This window comes from Salvelinus fontinalis, unplaced genomic scaffold, assembly GCF_029448725.1.
Source record: "Salvelinus fontinalis isolate EN_2023a unplaced genomic scaffold, ASM2944872v1 scaffold_1035, whole genome shotgun sequence".
NCBI lineage: Eukaryota > Metazoa > Chordata > Actinopteri > Salmoniformes > Salmonidae > Salvelinus > Salvelinus fontinalis.
In genome coordinates, this window is record NW_026601244.1 from 14756 (window position 1) to 38509 (window position 23754).

At 41.8% G+C, this 23754-nt stretch overlaps 16 non-coding genes across 16 annotated transcripts; all 16 read left to right on the forward strand.

Annotated features, from left to right (window-relative positions):
- The first annotated feature begins 256 nt into the window (after nt 1-256).
- On the forward strand, nt 257-338 carry trnal-aag (transfer RNA leucine (anticodon AAG)). Its single transcript has one exon. It is a non-coding gene; the product is annotated as a tRNA-Leu (tRNA).
- A 6243-nt stretch (nt 339-6581) lies between these two features.
- On the forward strand, nt 6582-6663 carry trnal-aag (transfer RNA leucine (anticodon AAG)). The gene has a single exon. It is a non-coding gene; the product is annotated as a tRNA-Leu (tRNA).
- Nucleotides 6664-14728: 8065 nt separating this feature from the next.
- trnal-aag (transfer RNA leucine (anticodon AAG)) lies at nt 14729-14810 on the forward strand. The gene has a single exon. It is a non-coding gene; the product is annotated as a tRNA-Leu (tRNA).
- Nucleotides 14811-15564: 754 nt separating this feature from the next.
- trnal-aag (transfer RNA leucine (anticodon AAG)) lies at nt 15565-15646 on the forward strand. The gene has a single exon. It is a non-coding gene; the product is annotated as a tRNA-Leu (tRNA).
- Nucleotides 15647-15982: 336 nt separating this feature from the next.
- On the forward strand, nt 15983-16064 carry trnal-aag (transfer RNA leucine (anticodon AAG)). The gene has a single exon. It is a non-coding gene; the product is annotated as a tRNA-Leu (tRNA).
- A 2168-nt stretch (nt 16065-18232) lies between these two features.
- Nucleotides 18233-18314, forward strand: trnal-aag (transfer RNA leucine (anticodon AAG)). The gene has a single exon. It is a non-coding gene; the product is annotated as a tRNA-Leu (tRNA).
- Nucleotides 18315-18650: 336 nt separating this feature from the next.
- trnal-aag (transfer RNA leucine (anticodon AAG)) lies at nt 18651-18732 on the forward strand. The gene has a single exon. It is a non-coding gene; the product is annotated as a tRNA-Leu (tRNA).
- Nucleotides 18733-19068: 336 nt separating this feature from the next.
- On the forward strand, nt 19069-19150 carry trnal-aag (transfer RNA leucine (anticodon AAG)). The gene has a single exon. It is a non-coding gene; the product is annotated as a tRNA-Leu (tRNA).
- Nucleotides 19151-19486: 336 nt separating this feature from the next.
- On the forward strand, nt 19487-19568 carry trnal-aag (transfer RNA leucine (anticodon AAG)). Its single transcript has one exon. It is a non-coding gene; the product is annotated as a tRNA-Leu (tRNA).
- A 336-nt stretch (nt 19569-19904) lies between these two features.
- On the forward strand, nt 19905-19986 carry trnal-aag (transfer RNA leucine (anticodon AAG)). Its single transcript has one exon. It is a non-coding gene; the product is annotated as a tRNA-Leu (tRNA).
- Nucleotides 19987-20322: 336 nt separating this feature from the next.
- trnal-aag (transfer RNA leucine (anticodon AAG)) lies at nt 20323-20405 on the forward strand. The gene has a single exon. It is a non-coding gene; the product is annotated as a tRNA-Leu (tRNA).
- Nucleotides 20406-21157: 752 nt separating this feature from the next.
- On the forward strand, nt 21158-21239 carry trnal-aag (transfer RNA leucine (anticodon AAG)). The gene has a single exon. It is a non-coding gene; the product is annotated as a tRNA-Leu (tRNA).
- Nucleotides 21240-21575: 336 nt separating this feature from the next.
- Nucleotides 21576-21657, forward strand: trnal-aag (transfer RNA leucine (anticodon AAG)). The gene has a single exon. It is a non-coding gene; the product is annotated as a tRNA-Leu (tRNA).
- Nucleotides 21658-22411: 754 nt separating this feature from the next.
- Nucleotides 22412-22493, forward strand: trnal-aag (transfer RNA leucine (anticodon AAG)). Its single transcript has one exon. It is a non-coding gene; the product is annotated as a tRNA-Leu (tRNA).
- Nucleotides 22494-22829: 336 nt separating this feature from the next.
- trnal-aag (transfer RNA leucine (anticodon AAG)) lies at nt 22830-22911 on the forward strand. The gene has a single exon. It is a non-coding gene; the product is annotated as a tRNA-Leu (tRNA).
- Nucleotides 22912-23247: 336 nt separating this feature from the next.
- Nucleotides 23248-23329, forward strand: trnal-aag (transfer RNA leucine (anticodon AAG)). Its single transcript has one exon. It is a non-coding gene; the product is annotated as a tRNA-Leu (tRNA).
- The last annotated feature ends 425 nt before the right edge of the window (nt 23330-23754 follow it).

Consider the following 23754-nt stretch of genomic DNA (forward strand, 5'->3'; position numbering starts at 1 on the left):
ATCTGCTGCGTTTTTCAGATTCAATCTGCTTCAGACATAAAATCAGAAACGAATTATATGTGTACACGAAGGAAGAAAGAGCAACATGAGATAAATTAACAGTTTTAAAAAGAAAATCGAAAACGATGAAGGAAGAGCAACATGAGATCCATAAAAATTTTAATTAAAGAAGAAAATTAAAAAGAAGACAAAATTACAAGGGAGTGCCGATGCTCTAGGTAACTGATGGGAAAGTGTGAATAATTTGCTACAGCAGGGTAGTGTGGCCGAGCGGTCTAAGGCGCTGGATTAAGGCTCCAGTCGCTATGGAGGCGTGGGTTCAAATCCCACCACTGCCATCTATATTGAGTTTGTTTGCGCAAGGAAAAATAAAGGGAATCCAGCCTTTACCCCAATTCCCACGTCTGTAATTGAAATTATCTGCTGCGTTTTTCAGATTCAATATGCTTCAGACATAAAATCAGAAACGAATTATATGTGTACACGAAGGAAGAAAGAGCAACATGAGATAAATTAACAGTTTTAAAAAGAAAATCGAAAACGATGAAGGAAGAGCAACATGAGATCCATAAAAATTTTAATTAAATAAGAAAATTAAAAAGAAGACAAAGTTACAAGGGAGTGCCGATGCTCCAGGTAACTCAATCAATCAATCAATTTTATTTTATATAGCCCTTCGTACATCAGATAATATCTCGAAGTGCTGTACAGAAACCCAGCCTAAAACCCCAAACAGCTAGAATGCAGGTGTAGAAGCACGGTGGCTAGGAAAAACTCCCTAGAAAGGCCAAAACCTAGGAAGAAACCTAGAGAGGAACCAGGCTATGAGGGGTGGCCAGTCCTCTTCTGGCTGTGCCGGGTGGAGATTATAACAGAACTATGCCAAGATGTTCAAAAATGTTCATAAGTGACAAGCATGGTCAAATAATAATCATGAATAATTTTCAGTTGGCTTTTCATAGCTGATCATTAAGAGTTGAAAAACAACAGGTCTGGGACAGGTGGCGGTTCCATAACCGCAGGCAGAACAGCTGAAACTGGAATAGCAGCAAGGCCAGGCGGACTGGGGACAGCAAGGAGTCACCACGGGCGGCAGTCCCGACGCATGGTCCTAGGGCCCAGGTCCTCCGAGAGAAAGAAAGAGAGAAGGAGAAAATTAGAGAGAGCCAAGATTTTCAAAATGTTCATAAATGACAAGCATGGTCAAATAATAATCAGGAATAAATCTCAGTTGGCTTTTCATAGCCGATCATTAAGAGTTGAAAACAGCAGGTCTGGGACAGGTAGGGGTTCCATAACCGCAGGCAGAAGAGTTGAAACTGGAATAGCAGCAAGGCCAGGCGGACTGGGGGCAGCAAGGAGTCACCACGGCCGGTAGTCCCGACGTATGGTCCTAGGGCTCAGGTCCTCCGAGAGAAAGAGAGAAGGAGAAAATTAGAGAGAGCCAAGATTTTCAAAATGTTCATAAATGACAAACATGGTCAAATAATAATCAGGAATAAATCTCAGTTGGCTTTTCATAGCCGATCATTAAGAGTTGAAAACAGCAGGTCTGGGACAGGTAGGGGTTTCGTAACCGCAGGCAGAAACAGTTGAAACTGGAATAGCAGCAAGGCCGGGCGGACTGGGGACAGCAAGGTGTCAGCATGCCCGGTAGTCCTGACGTATGGTCCTAGGGCTCAGGTTCTCAGAGAGAAAGAGAGAACGAGAGAATTAGAGAGAGCATACTTAAATTCACACAGGACACTGGATAAGACAGGAGAAGTATTCCAACTGACCCTAGCCCCCCGACACATAAACTACTGCAGCATAAATACTGGAGGCTGAGACAGGAGCGGTCAGGAGACACTGTGGCCCCATCCGAAGAAACCCCCGGACAGGGCCAAACAGGAAGGATATAACCCCACCCACTCTGCCAAAGCACAGCCCCCACACCACTAGAGGGATATCCTCAACCACCAACTTACAATCCTGAGACAAGGCCGAGTATAGCCCACAAAGGTCTCCACCACAGCACAACCAAGGGGGGGCGCCAACCCAGACAGGAAGTTCACGTCAGTAACTCAACCCACTCAAGTGACGCACCCCTCCTAGGGACGGCATGAAAGAGCACCAGCAAGCCAGTGACTCAGCCCCAGTAACAGGGTTAGAGGCAGAGAATCCCAGTGGAGAGAGGGGAACCGGCCCTGGAGAGACAGCAAGGGCGGTTCGTTGCTCCAGAGCCTTTCCGTTCACCTTCACACTCCTGGGCCAGACTACACTCAATCATATGACCTACTGAAGAGATAAGTCTTCAGTAAAGACTTAAAGGTTGAGACTGAGTCTGCGTCTCTCACATGGGTAGGCAGACTGTTCCATAAAAATGGAGATCTATAGGAGAAAGCCCTGCCTCCAGCTGTTTGCTTAGAAATTTTAGGGACAATTAGGAGGCCTGCGTCTTGTGACCGTAGCGTACGTGTAGGTATGTACGGCAGGGCCAACTCGGAAAGATAGGTAGGAGCAAGCCCATGTAACGCTTTAAAGGTTAACAGTAAAACCTTGAAATCAGCCCTTGCCTTAACGGGAAGCCAGTGTAGGGAAGCTAGCACTGGAGTAATATGATCAAATTTCTTGGTTCTAGTCAGGATTCTAGCAGCCGTATTTAGCACTAACTGAAGTTTATTTAGTGCTTTATCCGGGTAGCCGGAAAGTAGGGCATTGCAGTAGTCTAACCTAGAAGTAACAAATGCATGGATTAATTTTTCTGCATCATTTTTGGACAGAAAATTTCTGATTTTTGCAATGTTACGTAGATGGAAAAAAGCTGTCCTTGAAACAGTCTTGATATGTTCGTCAAAAGAGAGATCAGGGTCAAGAGTAACGCCGAGGTCCTTCACAGTTTTATTTGAGACGACTTTACAACCATCAAGATGAATTGTCAGATTTAACAGAAGATCTCTTTGTTTCTTGGGACCTAGAACAAGCATCTCTGTTTTGTCCGAGTTTAAAAGTAGAAAGTTTTCAGCCATCCACTTCCTTATGTCTGAAACACAGGCTTCTAGCGAGGGCAATTTTGGGGCTTCACCATGTTTCATTGAAATGTACAGCTGTGTGTCATCCGCATAGCAGTGAAAGTTAACATTATGTTTTCGAATAACATCCCCAAGAGGTAAAATATATAGTGAAAACAATAGTGGTCCTAAAACGGAACCTTGAGGAACACCGAAATGTACAGTTGATTTGTCAGAGGACAGACCATTCACAGAGACAAACTGATATCTTTCCGACAGGTAAGATCTAAACCAGGCCAGAACTTGTCCGTGTAGACCAATTTGGGTTTCCAGTCTCTCCAAAAGAATGTGGTGATCGATGGTGTCAAAGGCAGCACTAAGGTCTAGTAGCACGAGGACAGATGCAGAGCCTCGGTCTGACGCCATTAAAAGGTCATTTACCACCTTCACAAGTGCAGTCTCAGTGCTATGATGGGGTCTAAAACCAGACTGAAGCATTTCGTATACATTGTTTGTCTTCAGAAAGGCAGTGAGTTGCTGCGCAACAGCTTTTTCTAAAATTTTTGAGAGGAATGGAAGATTCGATATAGGCCGATAGTTTTTTATATTTTCCGGGTCAAGGTTTGGCTTTTTCAAGAGAGGCTTTATCACTGCCACTTTTAGTGAGTTTGGTACACATCCGGTGGATAGAGAGCTGTTTATTATGTTCAACATAGGAGGGCCAAGCACAGGAAGCAGCTCCTTCAGCAGTTTAGTAGGAATAGGATCCAGTATGCAGCTTGAAGGTTTAGAGGCCATGATTATTTTCATCATTGTGTCAAGAGATATAGTACTAAAACACTTAAGTGTCTCTCCCGATCCCAGGCCCTCGCAGAGCTGTGCAGATCCAGGACAGCTAAGCCCTGGAGGAATACGCAGATTCAAAGAGGAGTCCGTAATTTGCTTTCTAATGGTCATGATCTTTTCCTCAAAGACGTTCATGAATTTATTACTGCTGAAGTGAAAGCCATCCTCTCTTGGGGAATGCTGCTTTTTAGTTAGCTTTGCAACAGTATCAAAAATAAATTTTGGATTGTTCTTATTTTCCTCGATTAAGTTGGAAAAGTAGGATGATCGAGCAGCAGTGAGGGCTCTTCGGTACTGCACGGTACTGTCTTTCCAAGCTAGTCGGAAGACTTCCAGTTTTGTGTGGCGCCATTTCCGTTCCAATTTCCTGGAAGCTTGCTTCAAAGCTCCGGTATTTTCTGTATACCAGGGAGCTAGTTTCTTATGACAAATGTTTTTCGTTTTTAGGGGTGCAACTGCATCTAGGGTATTGCGCAAGGTTAAATTGAGTTCCTCAGTTAAGTGGTTAACTGATTTTTGTCCTCTGACGTCCTTGGGTAGGCAGAAGGAGTCTGGAAGGGCATCAAGGAATTTTTGTGTTGTCTGAGAATTTATAGCACGACTTTTGATGCTCCTTGGTTGGGGTCTGAGCAGATTATTTGTTGCGATTGCAAACGTAATAAAATGGTGGTCCGATAGTCCAGGATTATGTGGAAAAACATTCAGATCTACAACATTTATTCCATGGGACAAAACTAGGTCCAGAGTATGACTGTGGCAGTGAGTAGGTGCAGAGACATGTTGGACAAAACCCACTGAGTCGATGATGGCTCCGAAAGACTTTTGGAGTGGGTCTGTGGACTTCTCCATGTGAATATTAAAATCACCAAAAATTAGAATATGATCTGCTATGACTACAAGGTCTGATAGGAATTCAGGAAACTCAGAGAGGAACGCTGTATATGGCCCAGGAGGCCTGTAAACAGTAGCTATAAAAAGTGATTGAGTAGGCTGCATAGATTTCATGACTAGAAGCTCAAAAGACGAAAACGCCATTTTTTTTTTTGTAAATTGAAATTTGCTATTGTAGATGTTAGCAACACCTCCGCCTTTGCGGGATGCACGGGGGATATGGTCACTAGTGTAACCAGGAGGTGAGGCCTCATTTAACACAGTAAATTCATCAGGCTTAAGCCATGTTTCAGTCAGGCCAATCACATCAAGATTATGATCAGTGATTAGTTCATTGACTATGACTGCCTTTGAAGTGAGGGATCTAACATTAAGTAACCCTATTTTGAGATGTGAGGTATCACGATCTCTTTCAATAATGGCAGGAATGGAGGAGGTCTTTATCCTAATAAGATTGCTAAGGCGAACACCGCCATGTTTAGTTTTGCCCAACCTAGGTCGAGGCACAGACACAGTCTCAATGGGTATGGCTGAGCTGACTACACTGACTGTGCTATTGGCAGACTCCACTAAGCTGGCAGGTTGGCTAACAGCCTGCTGCCTGGCCTGCACCCTATTTCATTGTGGGGCTAAAGGAGTTAGAGCCCTATCTATGTTGGTAGATAAGATGAGAGCACCCCTCCAGGTAGGATGGAGTCCGTCACTCCTTAGCAGGTCAGGCTTGGTCCTGTTTGTGGGTGAGTCCCAGAAAGAGGGCCAATTATCTACAAATTCTATCTTTTGGGAGGGGCAGAAAACAGTTTTCAACCAGCGATTGAGTGCTGAGACTCTGCTGTAGAGCTCGTCACTCCCCCTAACTGGGAGGGGGCCAGAGACAATTACTCGATGCCGACACATCTTTCTAGCTGATTTACACGCTGAAGCTATGTTGCACTTGGTGACCTCTGACTGTTTCATCCTAACATCGTTGGTGCCGACGTGGATAACAATATCTCTATACTCTCTACACTCGCCAGATTTAGCTTTAGCCAGCACCATCTTAAGATTAGCCTTAACGTCGGTAGCCCTGCCCCCTGGTAAACAGTGTATGATCGCTGGGTGATTCGTTTTAAGTCTAATACTGCGGGTAATGGAGTCGCCAATGACTAGGGTTTTCAATTTGTCAGAGCTAACGGTGGGAGCCTTCGGCGTCTCAGACCCCGTAACGGGAGGAGTAGAGACAAGAGAAGACTCAGACTCAGACTCAGACTCGCTACATAATGGGGAAAACCGGTTGAAAGTTTCTGTCGGCTGAATGAGCGACACCGGTTGAGCATTCCAACAGCATTTCCCTCCAGAAGCCATGAGAAAGTTGTCCGGCTGCGGGGACTGTGCGGGGGGATTTATACTAACGTTACTATCTGTACTTACTGGTGGCACAGACGCTGTTTCTTCCTTTCCTACACTGAAAATACCCTTGCCTAACGATTGCGTCTGAAGCTGGGCTTGCAGCACAGCTATTTTCGCCGTAAGGCGATCGTTCTCCTGTATATTATGAGTACAGCGACTGCAATTAGAAGACATCATGTTAATGTTACTACTTAGCTTCGGCTGTTGAAGGTGTTGACGAACCATGTCCAGATAAAGCGTCCGGAGTGAAAAGGTTGAATGAGGGAAAAAAGTTGCGATGGAAAAACTAAAAATATAAACGGTAATTTAAAAACAGAAACAAAACAAAAAACGTAAAGTTGTCAGCTAGCAAAGTAAAGTAAAGTTCGCAGCAAATCGCACAGCAACAAAACGCACAGCAACACGTCTGCAGATTCAACAGGAAGTGGGGACTGATGGGAAAGTGTGAATATTTGGCTAAAGCAGGGTAGTGTGGCCGAGCGGTCTAAGGCGCTGGATTAAGGCTCCAGTCTCTATCGAGCCGTGGGTTCAAGTCCCACCACTGCCATCTTTATTGAGTTTGTTTGCGCAAGGACAAATAAAGGGAATCCAGCCTTTACCCCAATTCCCACGTATGTAATTGAAATTATCTGCTGCGTTTTTCAGATTCAATCTGCTTCAGACATAAAAGCAGAAACGAATTATATGTGTACACGAAGGAAGAAAGAGCAACATGAGATAAATTAACAGTTTTAAAAAGAAAATCAAAAACGGTGAAGGAAGAGCAACATGAGATCCATAAAAATTTAAATTAAATAAGAAAATTAAAAAGAAGACAAAGTTACAAGGGAGTGCCGATGCTCCAGGTAACTCAATCAATCAATCAATTTTATTTTATATAGCCCTTCGTACATCAGATAATATCTCGAAATGCTGTACAGAAACCCAGCCTAAAACCCCAAACAGCTAGAATGCAGGTGTAGAAGCACGGTGGCTAGGAAAAACTCCCTAGAAAGGCCAAAACCTAGGAAGAAACCTAGAGAGGAACCAGGCTATGAGGGGTGGCCAGTCCTCTTCTGGCTGTGCCGGGTGGAGATTATAACAGAACTATGCCAAGATGTTCAAAAATGTTCATAAGTGACAAGCATGGTCAAATAATAATCATGAATAATTTTCAGTTGGCTTCTCATAGCTGATCATTAAGAGTTGAAAAACAACAGGTCTGGGACAGGTGGCGGTTCCATAACCGCAGGCAGAACAGCTGAAACTGGAATAGCAGCAAGGCCAGGCGGACTGGGGACAGCAAGGAGTCACCACGGGCGGCAGTCCCGACGCATGGTCCTAGGGCCCAGGTCCTCCGAGAGAAAGAAAGAGAGAAGGAGAAAATTAGAGAGAGCCAAGATTTTCAAAATGTTCATAAATGACAAGCATGGTCAAATAATAATCAGGAATAAATCTCAGTTGGCTTTTCATAGCCGATCATTAAGAGTTGAAAACAGCAGGTCTGAGACAGGTAGGGGTTCCATAACCGCAGGCAGAAGAGTTGAAACTGGAATAGCAGCAAGGCCAGGCGGACTGGGGGCAGCAAGGAGTCACCACGGCCGGTAGTCCCGACGTATGGTCCTAGGGCTCAGGTCCTCCGAGAGAAAGAGAGAAGGAGAAAATTAGAGAGAGCCAAGATTTTCAAAATGTTCATAAATGACAAACATGGTCAAATAATAATCAGGAATAAATCTCAGTTGGCTTTTCATAGCCGATCATTAAGAGTTGAAAACAGCAGGTCTGGGACAGGTAGGGGTTTCGTAACCGCAGGCAGAAACAGTTGAAACTGGAATAGCAGCAAGGCCGGGCGGACTGGGGACAGCAAGGTGTCAGCATGCCCGGTAGTCCTGACGTATGGTCCTAGGGCTCAGGTTCTCAGAGAGAAAGAGAGAACGAGAGAATTAGAGAGAGCATACTTAAATTCACACAGGACACTGGATAAGACAGGAGAAGTATTCCAACTGACCCTAGCCCCCCGACACATAAACTACTGCAGCATAAATACTGGAGGCTGAGACAGGAGCGGTCAGGAGACACTGTGGCCCCATCCGAAGAAACCCCCGGACAGGGCCAAACAGGAAGGATATAACCCCACCCACTCTGCCAAAGCACAGCCCCCACACCACTAGAGGGATATCCTCAACCACCAACTTACAATCCTGAGACAAGGCCGAGTATAGCCCACAAAGGTCTCCACCACAGCACAACCAAGGGGGGGCGCCAACCCAGACAGGAAGTTCACGTCAGTAACTCAACCCACTCAAGTGACGCACCCCTCCTAGGGACGGCATGAAAGAGCACCAGCAAGCCAGTGACTCAGCCCCAGTAACAGGGTTAGAGGCAGAGAATCCCAGTGGAGAGAGGGGAACCGGCCCTGGAGAGACAGCAAGGGCGGTTCGTTGCTCCAGAGCCTTTCCGTTCACCTTCACACTCCTGGGCCAGACTACACTCAATCATATGACCTACTGAAGAGATAAGTCTTCAGTAAAGACTTAAAGGTTGAGACTGAGTCTGCGTCTCTCACATGGGTAGGCAGACTGTTCCATAAAAATGGAGATCTATAGGAGAAAGCCCTGCCTCCAGCTGTTTGCTTAGAAATTTTAGGGACAATTAGGAGGCCTGCGTCTTGTGACCGTAGCGTACGTGTAGGTATGTACGGCAGGGCCAACTCGGAAAGATAGGTAGGAGCAAGCCCATGTAACGCTTTAAAGGTTAACAGTAAAACCTTGAAATCAGCCCTTGCCTTAACCTCTTGGAACTATAGGGGGTGCTGTTCCGCATTAGCATATTTGTGTCTCCAAATTAAACTGCCTCGTGCTAAATTCTTGATCGTACAATATGCATATTATTGTTATTATTGGATAGAAAACACCTTCTAGTTTCTATAGAAGTTGAAATTTTGTCTCTGAGTTGTACAGAACAATTTCTACAGCACTTTTCATGACAGGGTTCAGATTTCAATTTTTTTTACCTCTGATCTGGGGTCTGTTTTTAAGGCGACAGTGAATGCTATGAAGAAACCGACACTGCCTACGTCTTCCTCTGGGTGTCTGTACGTCATCACGCTTTCAATGGAATCGATGGGATATTCACAGCCAGTATAAAAGACCAAAATGTATAGAGACCGCCCTTTCTCGTCGTGCGCCTGAAGCGTGAAGGGCATCGGACCTGCCTCGTTCCAAATCGTTTTCTAACCAGCAATATTTCTCCGGTCATGTTTTCACTCGTTTTAGGTGTTAAAAACATCAAAATGTAGTTAATTTGAACCGTTTTATAGCAATTTATATCCGTTTAGTGCGATTTTAGAGGAATTTATTTGTTGTGCACTCTGAAACTTTGGACACGTTTTGGGGTGTCGGTCGTTGGTGGTGGACATTTCGAAGGACAGAGGACATCTATCGACCAAAAGACGTTTATAACATAGAAAGGATACATTGCCCAAGAATCTGATGGAAGAACACCTCAAAGTAAGCAATATTTAATATGATAAATCGTGTTTCTGTCGAAATATTTTAAACGCACATTTCGCCATTTTGTTTGGTATAGCTTCACTTGGCGAACCCTGTATTGAAAAGTAAGGATAATTTTAAAAATGTAAATCAGCGGTTGCATTAAGAACTAATTTGTCTTTCGATTCCTGTAAACCCTGTATTTTTTAGTCAAGTATATGATTAGCTATTAATTAAACCAGATCACTCTGAAAGATGGCGACCGACATTTTCAGGCTTGTTTTGCTACTATTTTCATTGTGTAACCACGGTTTTGTATGGCTAAATATGCACCTTTTCGAACAAACTGTATATGTATATTGTAAAATGATGTTACAGGAGTGTCATCGGAAGAATTCTGAGAAGGTTAGTGAAAAAATTAATATCTTTTGGCGATGTTGACTTTTATCGCTCACTTTGGCTAGAATCAATGCTGGGCTGCTATGTGCTATGTGCTACGCTAATATAACGATTTATTGTGTTTTCGCTGTAAGACACTTAGAAAATCTGAAATATTGTCTGTATTCACAGGATCTGTGTCTTTCGATTCGTGTATGCTGTGTATTTTTACGAAATGTTTGATGATTAGTAGTTAGGTAAACACGTTGCTCATTGTAATTATTCTAGTCCATTTGTGACGGTGGGTGCAATTGTAACCTATGGCAGCTACCTGAAATATGCACTTTTTTCTAACAAAACCTATCCCATACCATAAATATGTTATCAGACTGTCATCTAATGAGTTTTTTTGTTGGTTAGGGGCTATAAATATCTTAGTTTAGCCGAATTGGTGATGGCTACTGGTGTTGGTGGACAAATAAAAGATGGTGGATTATGCTAATGTGTTTTTAGGTAATAGATGTACATCTTTACATATTGTGTCTTCCCTGTAAAACATTTTAAAAATCGGAAATGGTGGCTTTATTCACAAGATCTGTATCTTTCATCTGGTGTCTTGGACTTGTGATTTAATGATATTTAGATGCTACTATCTACTTGTGAAGCTATGCTAGCTATGCTAAACAGTGTGTGGGGGGTGGGGGGTGCTCCCGGATCCGGGTTTCTGAGGCAGTAGAAGTTAACGGGAAGCCAGTGTAGGGAAGCTAGCACTGGAGTAATATGATCAAATTTCTTGGTTCTAGTCAGGATTCTAGCAGCCGTATTTAGCACTAACTGAAGTTTATTTAGTGCTTTATCCGGGTAGCCGGAAAGTAGGGCATTGCAGTAGTCTAACCTAGAAGTAACAAATGCATGGATTAATTTTTCTGCATCATTTTTGGACAGAAAATTTCTGATTTTTGCAATGTTACGTAGATGGAAAAAAGCTGCCCTTGAAACAGTCTTGATATGTTCGTCAAAAGAGAGATCAGGGTCAAGAGTAACGCCGAGGTCCTTCACAGTTTTATTTGAGACGACTTTACAACCATCAAGATGAATTGTCAGATTTAACAGAAGATCTCTTTGTTTCTTGGGACCTAGAACAAGCATCTCTGTTTTGTCCGAGTTTAAAAGTAGAAAGTTTTCAGCCATCCACTTCCTTATGTCTGAAACACAGGCTTCTAGCGAGGGCAATTTTGGGGCTTCACCATGTTTCATTGAAATGTACAGCTGTGTGTCATCCGCATAGCAGTGAAAGTTAACATTATGTTTTCGAATAACATCCCCAAGAGGTAAAATATATAGTGAAAACAATAGTGGTCCTAAAACGGAACCTTGAGGAACACCGAAATGTACAGTTGATTTGTCAGAGGACAGACCATTCACAGAGACAAACTGATATCTTTCCGACAGGTAAGATCTAAACCAGGCCAGAACTTGTCCGTGTAGACCAATTTGGGTTTCCAGTCTCTCCAAAAGAATGTGGTGATCGATGGTGTCAAAGGCAGCACTAAGGTCTAGTAGCACGAGGACAGATGCAGAGCCTCGGTCTGACGCCATTAAAAGGTCATTTACCACCTTCACAAGTGCAGTCTCAGTGCTATGATGGGGTCTAAAACCAGACTGAAGCATTTCGTATACATTGTTTGTCTTCAGAAAGGCAGTGAGTTGCTGCGCAACAGCTTTTTCTAAAATTTTTGAGAGGAATGGAAGATTCGATATAGGCCGATAGTTTTTTATATTTTCCGGGTCAAGGTTTGGCTTTTTCAAGAGAGGCTTTATCACTGCCACTTTTAGTGAGTTTGGTACACATCCGGTGGATAGAGAGCTGTTTATTATGTTCAACATAGGAGGGCCAAGCACAGGAAGCAGCCCCTTCAGCAGTTTAGTAGGAATAGGATCCAGTATGCAGCTTGAAGGTTTAGAGGCCATGATTATTTTCATCATTGTGTCAAGAGATATAGTACTAAAACACTTAAGTGTCTCTCCCGATCCCAGGCCCTCGCAGAGCTGTGCAGATCCAGGACAGCTAAGCCCTGGAGGAATACGCAGATTCAAAGAGGAGTCCGTAATTTGCTTTCTAATGGTCATGATCTTTTCCTCAAAGAAGTTCATGAATTTATTACTGCTGAAGTGAAAGCCATCCTCTCTTGGGGAATGCTGCTTTTTAGTTAGCTTTGCAACAGTATCAAAAATAAATTTTGGATTGTTCTTATTTTCCTCGATTAAGTTGGAAAAGTAGGATGATCGAGCAGCAGTGAGGGCTCTTCGGTACTGCACGGTACTGTCTTTCCAAGCTAGTCGGAAGACTTCCAGTTTTGTGTGGCGCCATTTCCGTTCCAATTTCCTGGAAGCTTGCTTCAAAGCTCGGGTATTTTCTGTATACCAGGGAGCTAGTTTCTTATGACAAATGTTTTTCGTTTTTAGGGGTGCAACTGCATCTAGGGTATTGCGCAAGGTTAAATTGAGTTCCTCAGTTAAGTGGTTAACTGATTTTTGTCCTCTGACGTCCTTGGGTAGGCAGAAGGAGTCTGGAAGGGCATCAAGGAATTTTTGTGTTGTCTGAGAATTTATAGCACGACTTTTGATGCTCCTTGGTTGGGGTCTGAGCAGATTATTTGTTGCGATTGCAAACGTAATAAAATGGTGGTCCGATAGTCCAGGATTATGTGGAAAAACATTCAGATCTACAACATTTATTCCATGGGACAAAACTAGGTCCAGAGTATGACTGTGGCAGTGAGTAGGTCCAGAGACATGTTGGACAAAACCCACTGAGTCGATGATGGCTCCGAAAGACTTTTGGAGTGGGTCTGTGGACTTCTCCATGTGAATATTAAAATCACCAAAAATTAGAATATGATCTGCTATGACTACAAGGTCTGATAGGAATTCAGGAAACTCAGAGAGGAACGCTGTATATGGCCCAGGAGGCCTGTAAACAGTAGCTATAAAAAGTGATTGAGTAGGCTGCATAGATTTCATGACTAGAAGCTCAAAAGACGAAAACGCCATTTTTTTTTTTGTAAATAGAAATTTGCTATTGTAGATGTTAGCAACACCTCCGCCTTTGCGGGATGCACGGGGGATATGGTCACTAGTGTAACCAGGAGGTGAGGCCTCATTTAACACAGTAAATTCATCAGGCTTAAGCCATGTTTCAGTCAGGCCAATCACATCAAGATTATGATCAGTGATTAGTTCATTGACTATGACTGCCTTTGAAGTGAGGGATCTAACATTAAGTAACCCTATTTTGAGATGTGAGGTATCACGATCTCTTTCAATAATGGCAGGAATGGAGGAGGTCTTTATCCTAATAAGATTGCTAAGGCGAACACCGCCATGTTTAGTTTTGCCCAACCTAGGTCGAGGCACAGACACAGTCTCAATGGGTATGGCTGAGCTGACTACACTGACTGTGCTATTGGCAGACTCCACTAAGCTGGCAGGTTGGCTAACAGCCTGCTGCCTGGCCTGCACCCTATTTCATTGTGGGGCTAAAGGAGTTAGAGCCCTATCTATGTTGGTAGATAAGATGAGAGCACCCCTCCAGGTAGGATGGAGTCCGTCACTCCTTAGCAGGTCAGGCTTGGTCCTGTTTGTGGGTGAGTCCCAGAAAGAGGGCCAATTATCTACAAATTCTATCTTTTGGGAGGGGCAGAAAACAGTTTTCAACCAGCGATTGAGTGCTGAGACTCTGCTGTAGAGCTCGTCACTCCCCCTAACTGGGAGGGGGCCAGAGACAATTACTCGATGCCGACACATCTTTCTAGCTGATTTACACGCTGAAGTTATGTTGCACTTGGTGACCTCTGACTGTTTCATCCTAACATCGTTGGTGCCGACGTGGATAACAATATCTCTATACTCTCTACACTCGCCAGATTTAGCTTTAGCCAGCACCATCTTAAGATTAGCCTTAACGTCGGTAGCCCTGCCCCCTGGTAAACAGTGTATGATCGCTGGGTGATTCGTTTTAAGTCTAATACTGCGGGTAATGGAGTCGCCAATGACTAGGGTTTTCAATTTGTCAGAGCTAACGGTGGGAGCCTTCGGCGTCTCAGACCCCGTAACGGGAGGAGTAGAGACAAGAGAAGACTCAGACTCAGACTCAGACTCGCTACATAATGGGGAAAACCGGTTGAAAGTTTCTGTCGGCTGAATGAGCGACACCGGTTGAGCATTCCAACAGCATTTCCCTCCAGAAGCCATGAGAAAGTTGTCCGGCTGCGGGGACTGTGCGGGGGGATTTATACTAACGTTACTATCTGTACTTACTGGTGGCACAGACGCTGTTTCTTCCTTTCCTACACTGAAAATACCCTTGCCTAACGATTGCGTCTGAAGCTGGGCTTGCAGCACAGCTATTTTCGCCGTAAGGCGATCGTTCTCCTGTATATTATGAGTACAGCGACTGCAATTAGAAGACATCATGTTAATGTTACTACTTAGCTTCGGCTGTTGAAGGTGTTGACGAACCATGTCCAGATAAAGCGTCCGGAGTGAAAATGTTGAATGAGGGAAAAAAGTTGCGATGGAAAAACTAAAAATATAAACGGTAATTTAAAAACAGAAACAAAACAAAAAACGTAAAGTTGTCAGCTAGCAAAGTAAAGTAAAGTTCGCAGCAAATCGCACAGCAACAAAACGCACAGCAACACGTCTGCAGATTCAACAGGAAGTGGGGACTGATGGGAAAGTGTGAATATTTGGCTAAAGCAGGGTAGTGTGGCCGAGCGGTCTAAGGCGCTGGATTAAGGCTCCAGTCTCTATCGAGGCGTGGGTTCAAATCCCACCACTGCCATCTTTATTGAGTTTGTTTGCGCAAGGACAAATAAAGGGAATCCAGCCTTTACCCCAATTCCCACGTCTGTAATTGAAATTATCTGCTGCGTTTTTCAGATTCAATCTGCTTCAGACATAAAAGCAGAAACGAATTATATGTGTACACGAAGGAAGAAAGAGCAACATGAGATAAATTAACAGTTTTAAAAAGAAAATCAAAAACGATGAAGGAAGAGCAACATGAGATCCATAAAAATTTTAATTAAAGAAGAAAATTAAAAAGAAGACAAAGTTACAAGGGAGTGCCGATGCTCTAGGTAACTGATGGGAAAGTGTGAATATTTTGCTTAAGCAGGGTAGTGTGGCCGAGCGGTCTAAGGTGCTGGATTAAGGCTCCAGTCTCTACGGAGGCGTGGGTTCAAATCCCTCCACTGACATCTTTATTGAGTGTGTTTGCGCAAGGACAAATAAAGGGAATCCAGCCTTTAACCCAATTCCCACGTCTGTAATTGAAATTATCTGCTGCGTTTTTCAGATTCAATCTGCTTCAGACATAAAAGCAGAAACGAATTATATGTGTACACGAAGGAAGAAAGAGAAACATGAGATAAATTAACAGTTTTAAAAAGAAAATCAAAAACGATGAAGGAAGAGCAACATGAGATCCATAAAAAAATGTATTAAAGAAGAAAATTAAAAAGAAGACAAACTTACAAGTGAGTGCCGATGCTCTAGGTAACTGATGGGAAAGTGTGAATATTTTGCTAAAGCAGGGTAGTGTGGCCGAGCGGTCTAAGGCGCTGGATTAAGGCTCCAGTCTCTACGGAGGCGTGGGTTCAAATCCCACCACTGCCATCTTTATTGAGTTTGTTTGCGCAAGGACAAATAAAGGGAATCCAGCCTTTACCCCAATTCCCACGTCTGTAATTTAAATTATCTGCTGCGTTTTTCAGATTCAATCTGCTTCAGACATAAAAGCAGAAACGAATTATATGTGTACACGAAGGAAGAAAGAGCAACATGAGATAAATTAACATTTTTAAAAAGAAAATAAAAAACGATGAAGGAAGAGCAACATGTGATCCATAAAAATTTTAATTAAAGAAGAAAATTAAAAAGAAGACAAAGTTACAAGGGAGTGCCGATGCTCTAGGTAACTGATGGGAAAGTGTGAATATTTAGCTAAAACAGGGTAGTGTGGCCGAGCGGTCTAAGGCGCTGGATTAAGGCTCCAGTCTCTATGGAGGCGTGTGTTCAAATCCTACCACTGCCAGCTTTATTGAGTTTGTTTGCGCAAGGACAAATAAAGGGAATCCAGCTTTTACCCCAATTCCCACGTCTGTTATTGAAATTATCTCATGCGTTTTTCAGATTCAATCTGCTTCAGACATAAAAACAGAAACGAATTATATGTGTAGACGAAGGAAGAAAGAGGAACATGAGATAAATTAACAGTTTTAACCTGTCTAGGATCAGCGTGGCGCTAGCGGCACACCCCCCCCCCCCCCCCCCCCCCCCCACTGAAAAACCAGTGCCGCGAAATTCAAAAAAAATATTTTTTTAAAATATTTAACTTTCACAAATTAAAGTCCAATACAGCTAATGAAAGACACAGATCTTGTGAATCCAGTCAACATGTCCGATTTTTAAAATGTTTTACAGGGAAGACACAATATGTAAAGATGTACATCTATTACCTAAAAACACATTAGCATAATCCACCATCTTTTATTTGTCCACCAACACCAGTAGCCATCACCAATTCGGCTAAACTAAGATATTTATAGCCCCTAACCAACAAAAAAACTCATTAGATGACAGTCTGATAACATATTTATGGTATGGGATAGGTTTTGTTAGAAAAAAGTGCATATTTCAGGTAGATGGCATAAGTTACAATTGCACCCACCGTCACAAATGGAATAGAAAAACTACTTAGAGCAACGTGTTTACCTACTTACTAATCATCAAACATTTCGTAAAAATACACAGCATACACGAATCGAAAGACACAGATCCTGTGAATACAGACAATATTTCAGATTTTCTAAGTGTCTTACAGCGAAAACACAATAAATCGTTATATTAGCTTAGCACATAGCAATTAGCAGCCCAGCATTGATTCTAGCCAAAGTGAGCGATAAAAGTCAACATCGCCAAAAGATATTAATTTTTTCACTAACCTTCTCAGAATTCTTCCGATGACACTCCTGTAACATCACATTACAACATGCATATACAGTTTGATCGAAAATGTTTATATTTAGCCACCAAAATCATGGTTAGACAATGTGAAATGTAGACAAGCTGGTAAAGAAAAAGTCCTTGCGCCACTTAGACAGTGATCTACTCTTATACATAAATACTCATAAACGTGACTAAAAAATATAGGGTGGACAGGGATTGATAGACAATTTAATTCTTAATACAATTGCGTTATTACATTTTTTAATTTATCCTTACTTTTCAATACAGTTTGCGCCAAGCGAAGCTACGTCAAAAAACATGGCGTCCTAAGCCACTAAAATGTTTCGACAGAAACACGATTTATCATAATAAAAATGTCCTACCTTGAGCTGTTCTTCCATCAGTATCTTGGGCAAAGGATCCTTTCTTGGGAGGAATCGTCTTTTGGTGGAAAGCTGTCCTCTTGCCATGTGAAAATGCCAACTGCGTTCGGGATGAACTGAAAGCGTGCCCACCTATTCACAGCGTTAAAGAAATAAATGTCCCAAAATCGCACTAAACGGATATAAATTGCTATAAAACGCTTTAAATTAACTACCTTATGATGTTTTTAACTCCTATAACGAGTGAAAAGATGACCGGAGAAATATAACAGGCTAAACTAACGCTTGGAACAGGAGAGGGTCGGTGTCTTCCACGCGCGTTACGCAGCAAGAAAAGACTTGCTAGCTAAAGGTTTTTTTCATTTGTAGTGCCTGTGAACGCGCAATCGACCCCATTGGAATCGTCATCACGTAAAGGCATCCAGGGGAAGACGTAAGAAGTGTCCGTGTAGTCATAGCAATGACAGTGCCCTTTTAACTGACTTCAGAAGAGTGGCCAACATTTCTCAAATCTGACTCCATGTCAGGGAAATTGCTGTAGAATGGGCTCTGTTCCACTTAGAGACAAAATTTCAACTCCTATAGAAACTATAGACTGTTTTCTATCCAATAATAATAATAATATGCATATTGTACGATCAAGGATTTTGTGGGAAGCCGTTTCAAAAATTAGCCAAATTAGCAGAAATAGTCTAAACAGCGCCCCCATCCCCAACAGGTTAAAAAGAAAATCAAAAACGATGAAGGAAGAGCAACATGTGATCCATAAAAATTTTAATTAAAGAAGAAATTTAAAAAGAAGACAAAGTTACAAGGGAGTGCCGATGCTCTAGGTAACTGATGGGAAAGTGTGAATATTTAGCTAAAGCAGGGTAGTGTGGCCGAGCGGTCTAAGGCGCTGGATTAAGGCTCCAGGCTCTATGGAGGCGTGTGTTCAAATCCCACCACTGCCATCTTTATTGAGTTTGTTTGCGCAAGGACAAATAAAGGGAATCCAGCTTTTACCCCAATTCCCACGTCTGTTATTGAAATTATCTCATGCGTTTTTCAGATTCAATCTGCTTCAGACATAAAAGCAGAAACGAATTATATGTGTACACGAAGGAAGAAAGAGCAACATGAGATAAATTAACAGTTTTAAAAAGAAAATGAAAAACGATGAAGGAAGAGCAACATGAGATCCATAAAAAAATGTATTAAAGAAGAAAATTAAAAAGAAGACAAAGTTACAAGGGAGAGCCGATGCTCTAGGTAACTGATGGGAAAGTGTGAATTTTTTGCTACAGCAGGGTAGTGTGGCCGAGCGGTCTAAGGCGCTGGATTAAGGCTCCAGTCTCTATGGAGGCGTGTGTTCAAATCCTACCACTGCCAGCTTTATTGAGTTTGTTTGCGCAAGGACAAATAAAGGGAATCCAGCTTTTACCCCAATTCCCACGTCTGTTATTGAAATTATCTCATGCGTTTTTCAGATTCAATCTGCTTCAGACATAAAAACAGAAACCAATTATATGTGTAGACGAAGGAAGAAAGAGGAACATGAGATAAATTAACAGTTTTAAAAAGAAAATCAAAAACGATGAAGGAAGAGCAACATGTGATCCATAAAAATTTTAATTAAAGAAGAAATTTAAAAAGAAGACAAAGTTACAAGGGAGTGCCGATGCTCTAGGTAACTGATGGGAAAGTGTGAATATTTAGCTAAAGCAGGGTAGTGTGGCCGAGCGGTCTAAGGCGCTGGATTAAGGCTCCAGGCTCTATGGAGGCGTGTGTTCAAATCCCACCACTGCCATCTTTATTGAGTTTGTTTGCGCAAGGACAAATAAAGGGAATCCAGCTTTTACCCCAATTCCCACGTCTGTTATTGAAATTATCTCATGCGTTTTTCAGATTCAATCTGCTTCAGACATAAAAGCAGAAACGAATTATATGTGTACACGAAGGAAGAAAGAGCAACATGAGATAAATTAACAGTTTTAAAAAGAAAATGAAAAACGATGAAGGAAGAGCAACATGAGATCCATAAAAAAATGTATTAAAGAAGAAAATTAAAAAGAAGACAAAGTTACAAGGGAGAGCCGATGCTCTAGGTAACTGATGGGAAAGTGTGAATTTTTTGCTACAGCAGGGTAGTGTGGCCGAGCGGTCTAAGGCGCTGGATTAAGGCTCCAGTCTCTACGGAGGCGTGGGTTCAAATCCCACCACTGCCATCTTTATTGAGTTTGTTTGCGCAAGGACAAATAAAGGGAATCCAGCCTTTACCCCAATTCCCACGTCTGTAATTTAAATTATCTGCTGCGTTTTTCAGATTCAATCTGCTTCAGACATAAAAGCAGAAACGAATTATATGTGTACACGAAGGAAGAAAGAGCAACATGAGATAAATTAACATTTTTAAAAAGAAAATAAAAAACGATGAAGGAAGAGCAACATGTGATCCATAAAAATTTTAATTAAAGAAGAAAATTAAAAAGAAGACAAAGTTACAAGGGAGTGCCGATGCTCTAGGTAACTGATGGGAAAGTGTGAATATTTAGCTAAAACAGGGTAGTGTGGCCGAGCGGTCTAAGGCGCTGGATTAAGGCTCCAGTCTCTATGGAGGCGTGTGTTCAAATCCTACCACTGCCAGCTTTATTGAGTTTGTTTGCGCAAGGACAAATAAAGGGAATCCAGCTTTTACCCCAATTCCCACGTCTGTTATTGAAATTATCTCATGCGTTTTTCAGATTCAATCTGCTTCAGACATAAAAACAGAAACCAATTATATGTGTAGACGAAGGAAGAAAGAGGAACATGAGATAAATTAACAGTTTTAAAAAGAAAATCAAAAACGATGAAGGAAGAGCAACATGTGATCCATAAAAATTTTAATTAAAGAAGAAATTTAAAAAGAAGACAAAGTTACAAGGGAGTGCCGATGCTCTAGGTAACTGATGGGAAAGTGTGAATATTTAGCTAAAGCAGGGTAGTGTGGCCGAGCGGTCTAAGGCGCTGGATTAAGGCTCCAGGCTCTATGGAGGCGTGTGTTCAAATCCCACCACTGACCACCTTTATTGAGTTTGTTTGCGCAAGGACAAATAAAGGGAATCCAGCTTTTACCCCAATTCCCACGTCTGTTATTGAAATTATCTCATGCGTTTTTCAGATTCAATCTGCTTCAGACATAAAAGCAGAAACGAATTATATGTGTACACGACGGAAGAAAGAGCAACATGAGATAAATTAACAGTTTTAAAAAGAAAATCAAAAACGATGAAGGAAGAGCAACATGTGATCCATAAAAATTTTAATTTAAGAAGAAAATTAAAAAGAAGACAAAGTTACAAGGGAGTGCCGATGCTCTAGGTAACTGATGGGAAAGTGTGAATATTTAGCTAAAACAGGATAGTGTGGCCGAGTGGTCTAAGGCGCTGGATTAAGGCTCCAGTCTCTATGGAGGCGTCTGTTCAAATCCTACCACTGCCAGCTTTCTTGAGTTTGTTTGCGCAAGGACAAATAAAGGGAATCCAGCTTTTACCTCAATTCCCACGTCTGTTATTGAAATTATCTCATGCCTTTTTCAGATTCAATCTGCTTCAGACATAAAAGCAGAAACGAATTATATGTGTACACGAAGGAAGAAAGAGCAACATGAGATAAATTAAGTTTTAAAAAGAAAATCAAAAACGATGAAGGTAGAGCAACATGAGATCCATAAAAAAATGTATTAAAGAAGAAAATTAAAAAGAAGACAAATTTACAAGGGAGTGCCGATGCTCTAGGTAACTGATGGGAAAGTGTGAATTTTTTGCTAAAGCAGGGTAGTGTGGCCGAGCGGTCTAAGGCGCTGGATTAAGGCTCCAGTCTCTATGGAGGCGTGGGTTCAAATCCCACCACTGCCATCTTCATTGAGTTTGTTTGCGCAAGGACAAATAAAGGGAATCCAGCTTTTACCCCAATTCCCACGTCTGTTATTGAAATTATCTCATACGTTTTTCAGATTCAATCGGCTTCAGACATAAAAGCAAAAACGAATTATATGTGTACACGAAGGAAGAAAGAGCAACATGAGATAAATTAACACTTTTAAAAAGAAAATCAAAAACGATGAAGGAAGAGCAACATGAGATCCATAAAAAAAATTATTTAAGAAGAAAATTAAAAAGAAGACAAAGTTACAAGGGAGAGCCGATGCTCTAGGTAAGTGATGGGAAAGTGTGAATATTTTGCTAAAGCAGGGTAGTGTGGCCGAGCGGTCTAAGGCACTGGATTAAGGCTCCAGTCTCTATGGAGGTGTGGGTTCAAATCCCACCACTGCCATCTTTATTGAGTTTGTTTGCGCAAGGACAAATAAAGGGAATCCAGCCTTTACCCCAATTCCCACGTATGTTATTGAAATTATCTGCTACGTTTTTCAGATTCAATCTGCTTCAGACAAAAAAGCAGAAACTAATTATATGTGTACACGAAGGAAGAAAGAGCAACATGAGATAAATTAACACTTTTAAAAAGAAAATCAAAAACGATGAAGGAAGAGCAACATGAGATCCATAAAAATTTTAATTAAAGAAGAAAATGAAAAAGAAGACAAAGTTACAAGGGAGTGCCGATGCTCTAGGTAACTGATGGGAAAGTGTGAATATTTAGCTAAAGCAGGGTAGTGTGGCCGAGCGGTCTAAGGCGCTGGATTAATGCTCCAGTCTCTATGGAGGCGTGGGTTCAAATCCCACCACTGCCATCTTTATTGAGTTTGTTTGCGCAAGGACAAATAAAGGGAATCCAGCTTTTACCCCAATTCCCACGCCTGTTATTGAAATTATCTCATGCGTTTTTCAGATTCAATCTGCTTCAGACATAAAAGCAGAAACGAATTATATGTGTACACGAAGGAAGAAAGAGCAACATGAGATAAATTAACAGTTTTAAAAAGAAAATCAAAAACGATGAAGGAAGAGCAACATGAGATTCATAACAATTTTAATTAAAGAAGAAAATTAAAAAGAAGACAAAGTTACAAGGGAGTGCCGATGCTCTAGGTAACTGATGGGAAAGTGTGAATATTTTGCTAAAGCAGGGTAGTGTGGCCGAGCGGTCTAAGGCGCTGGATTAAGGCTTCAGTCTCTACGGAGGCGTGGGTTTAAATCCCACCACTGCCATCTTTATTGAGTTTGTTTGCGCAAGGACAAATAAAGGGAATCCAGCCTTTACCCCAATTCCCACGTCTGTAATTTAAATTATCTGATGCGTTTTTCAGATTCAATCTGCTTCAGACATAAAAGCAGAAACTAATTATATGTGTACACGAAGGAAGAAAGAGCAACATGAGATAAATTAACATTTTTAAAAAGAAAATAAAAAACGATGAAGGAAGAGCAACATGAGATCCATAAAAATTTTAATTAAAGAAGAAAATTAAAAAGAAGACAAAGTTACAAGGGAGTGCCGATGCTCTAGGTAACTGATGGGAAAGTGTGAATAATTTCCTAAAGCAGGGTAGTGTGGCCGAGCGGTCTAAGGCGCTGGATTAAGGCTCCTGTCTCTATGGAGGCGTGGGTTCAAATCCCACCACTGCCAGCTTTATTGAGTTTGTTTGCGCAAGGACAAATAAAGGGAATCCAGCTTTTACCCCAATTCCCACGTCTGTTATTGAAATTATCTCATGCGTTTTTCAGATTCAATCTGCTTCAGACATAAAAACAGAAACAAATTATATCTGTACACGAAGGAAGAAAGAGGAACATGAGATAAATTAACAGTTTTAAAAAGAAAATCAAAAACGATGAAGGAAGAGCAACATGAGATCCATAAAAAAAATTATTTAAGAAGAAAATTAAAAAGAAGACAAAGTTACAAGGGAGAGCCGATGCTCTAGGTAAGTGATGGGAAAGTGTGAATATTTTGCTAAAGCAGGGTAGTGTGGCCGAGCGGTCTAAGGCGCTGGATTAAGGCTCCAGTCTCTATGGAGGTGTGGGTTCAAATCCCACCACTGCCATCTTTATTGAGTTTGTTTGCGCAAGGACAAATAAAGGGAATCCAGCCTTTACCCCAATTCCCACGTATGTTATTGAAATTATCTGCTACGTTTTTCAGATTCAATCTGCTTCAGACAAAAAAGCAGAAACTAATTATATGTGTACACGAAGGAAGAAAGAGCAACATGAGATAAATTAACACTTTTAAAAAGAAAATCAAAAACGATGAAGGAAGAGCAACATGAGATCCATAAAAATTTTAATTAAAGAAGAAAATTAAAAAGAAGACAAAGTTACAAGGGAGTGCCGATGCTCTAGGTAACTGATGGGAAAGTGTGAATATTTAGCTAAAGCAGGGTAGTGTGGCCGAGCGGTCTAAGGCGCTGGATTAATGCTCCAGTCTCTATGGAGGCGTGGGTTCAAATCCCACCACTGCCATCTTTAT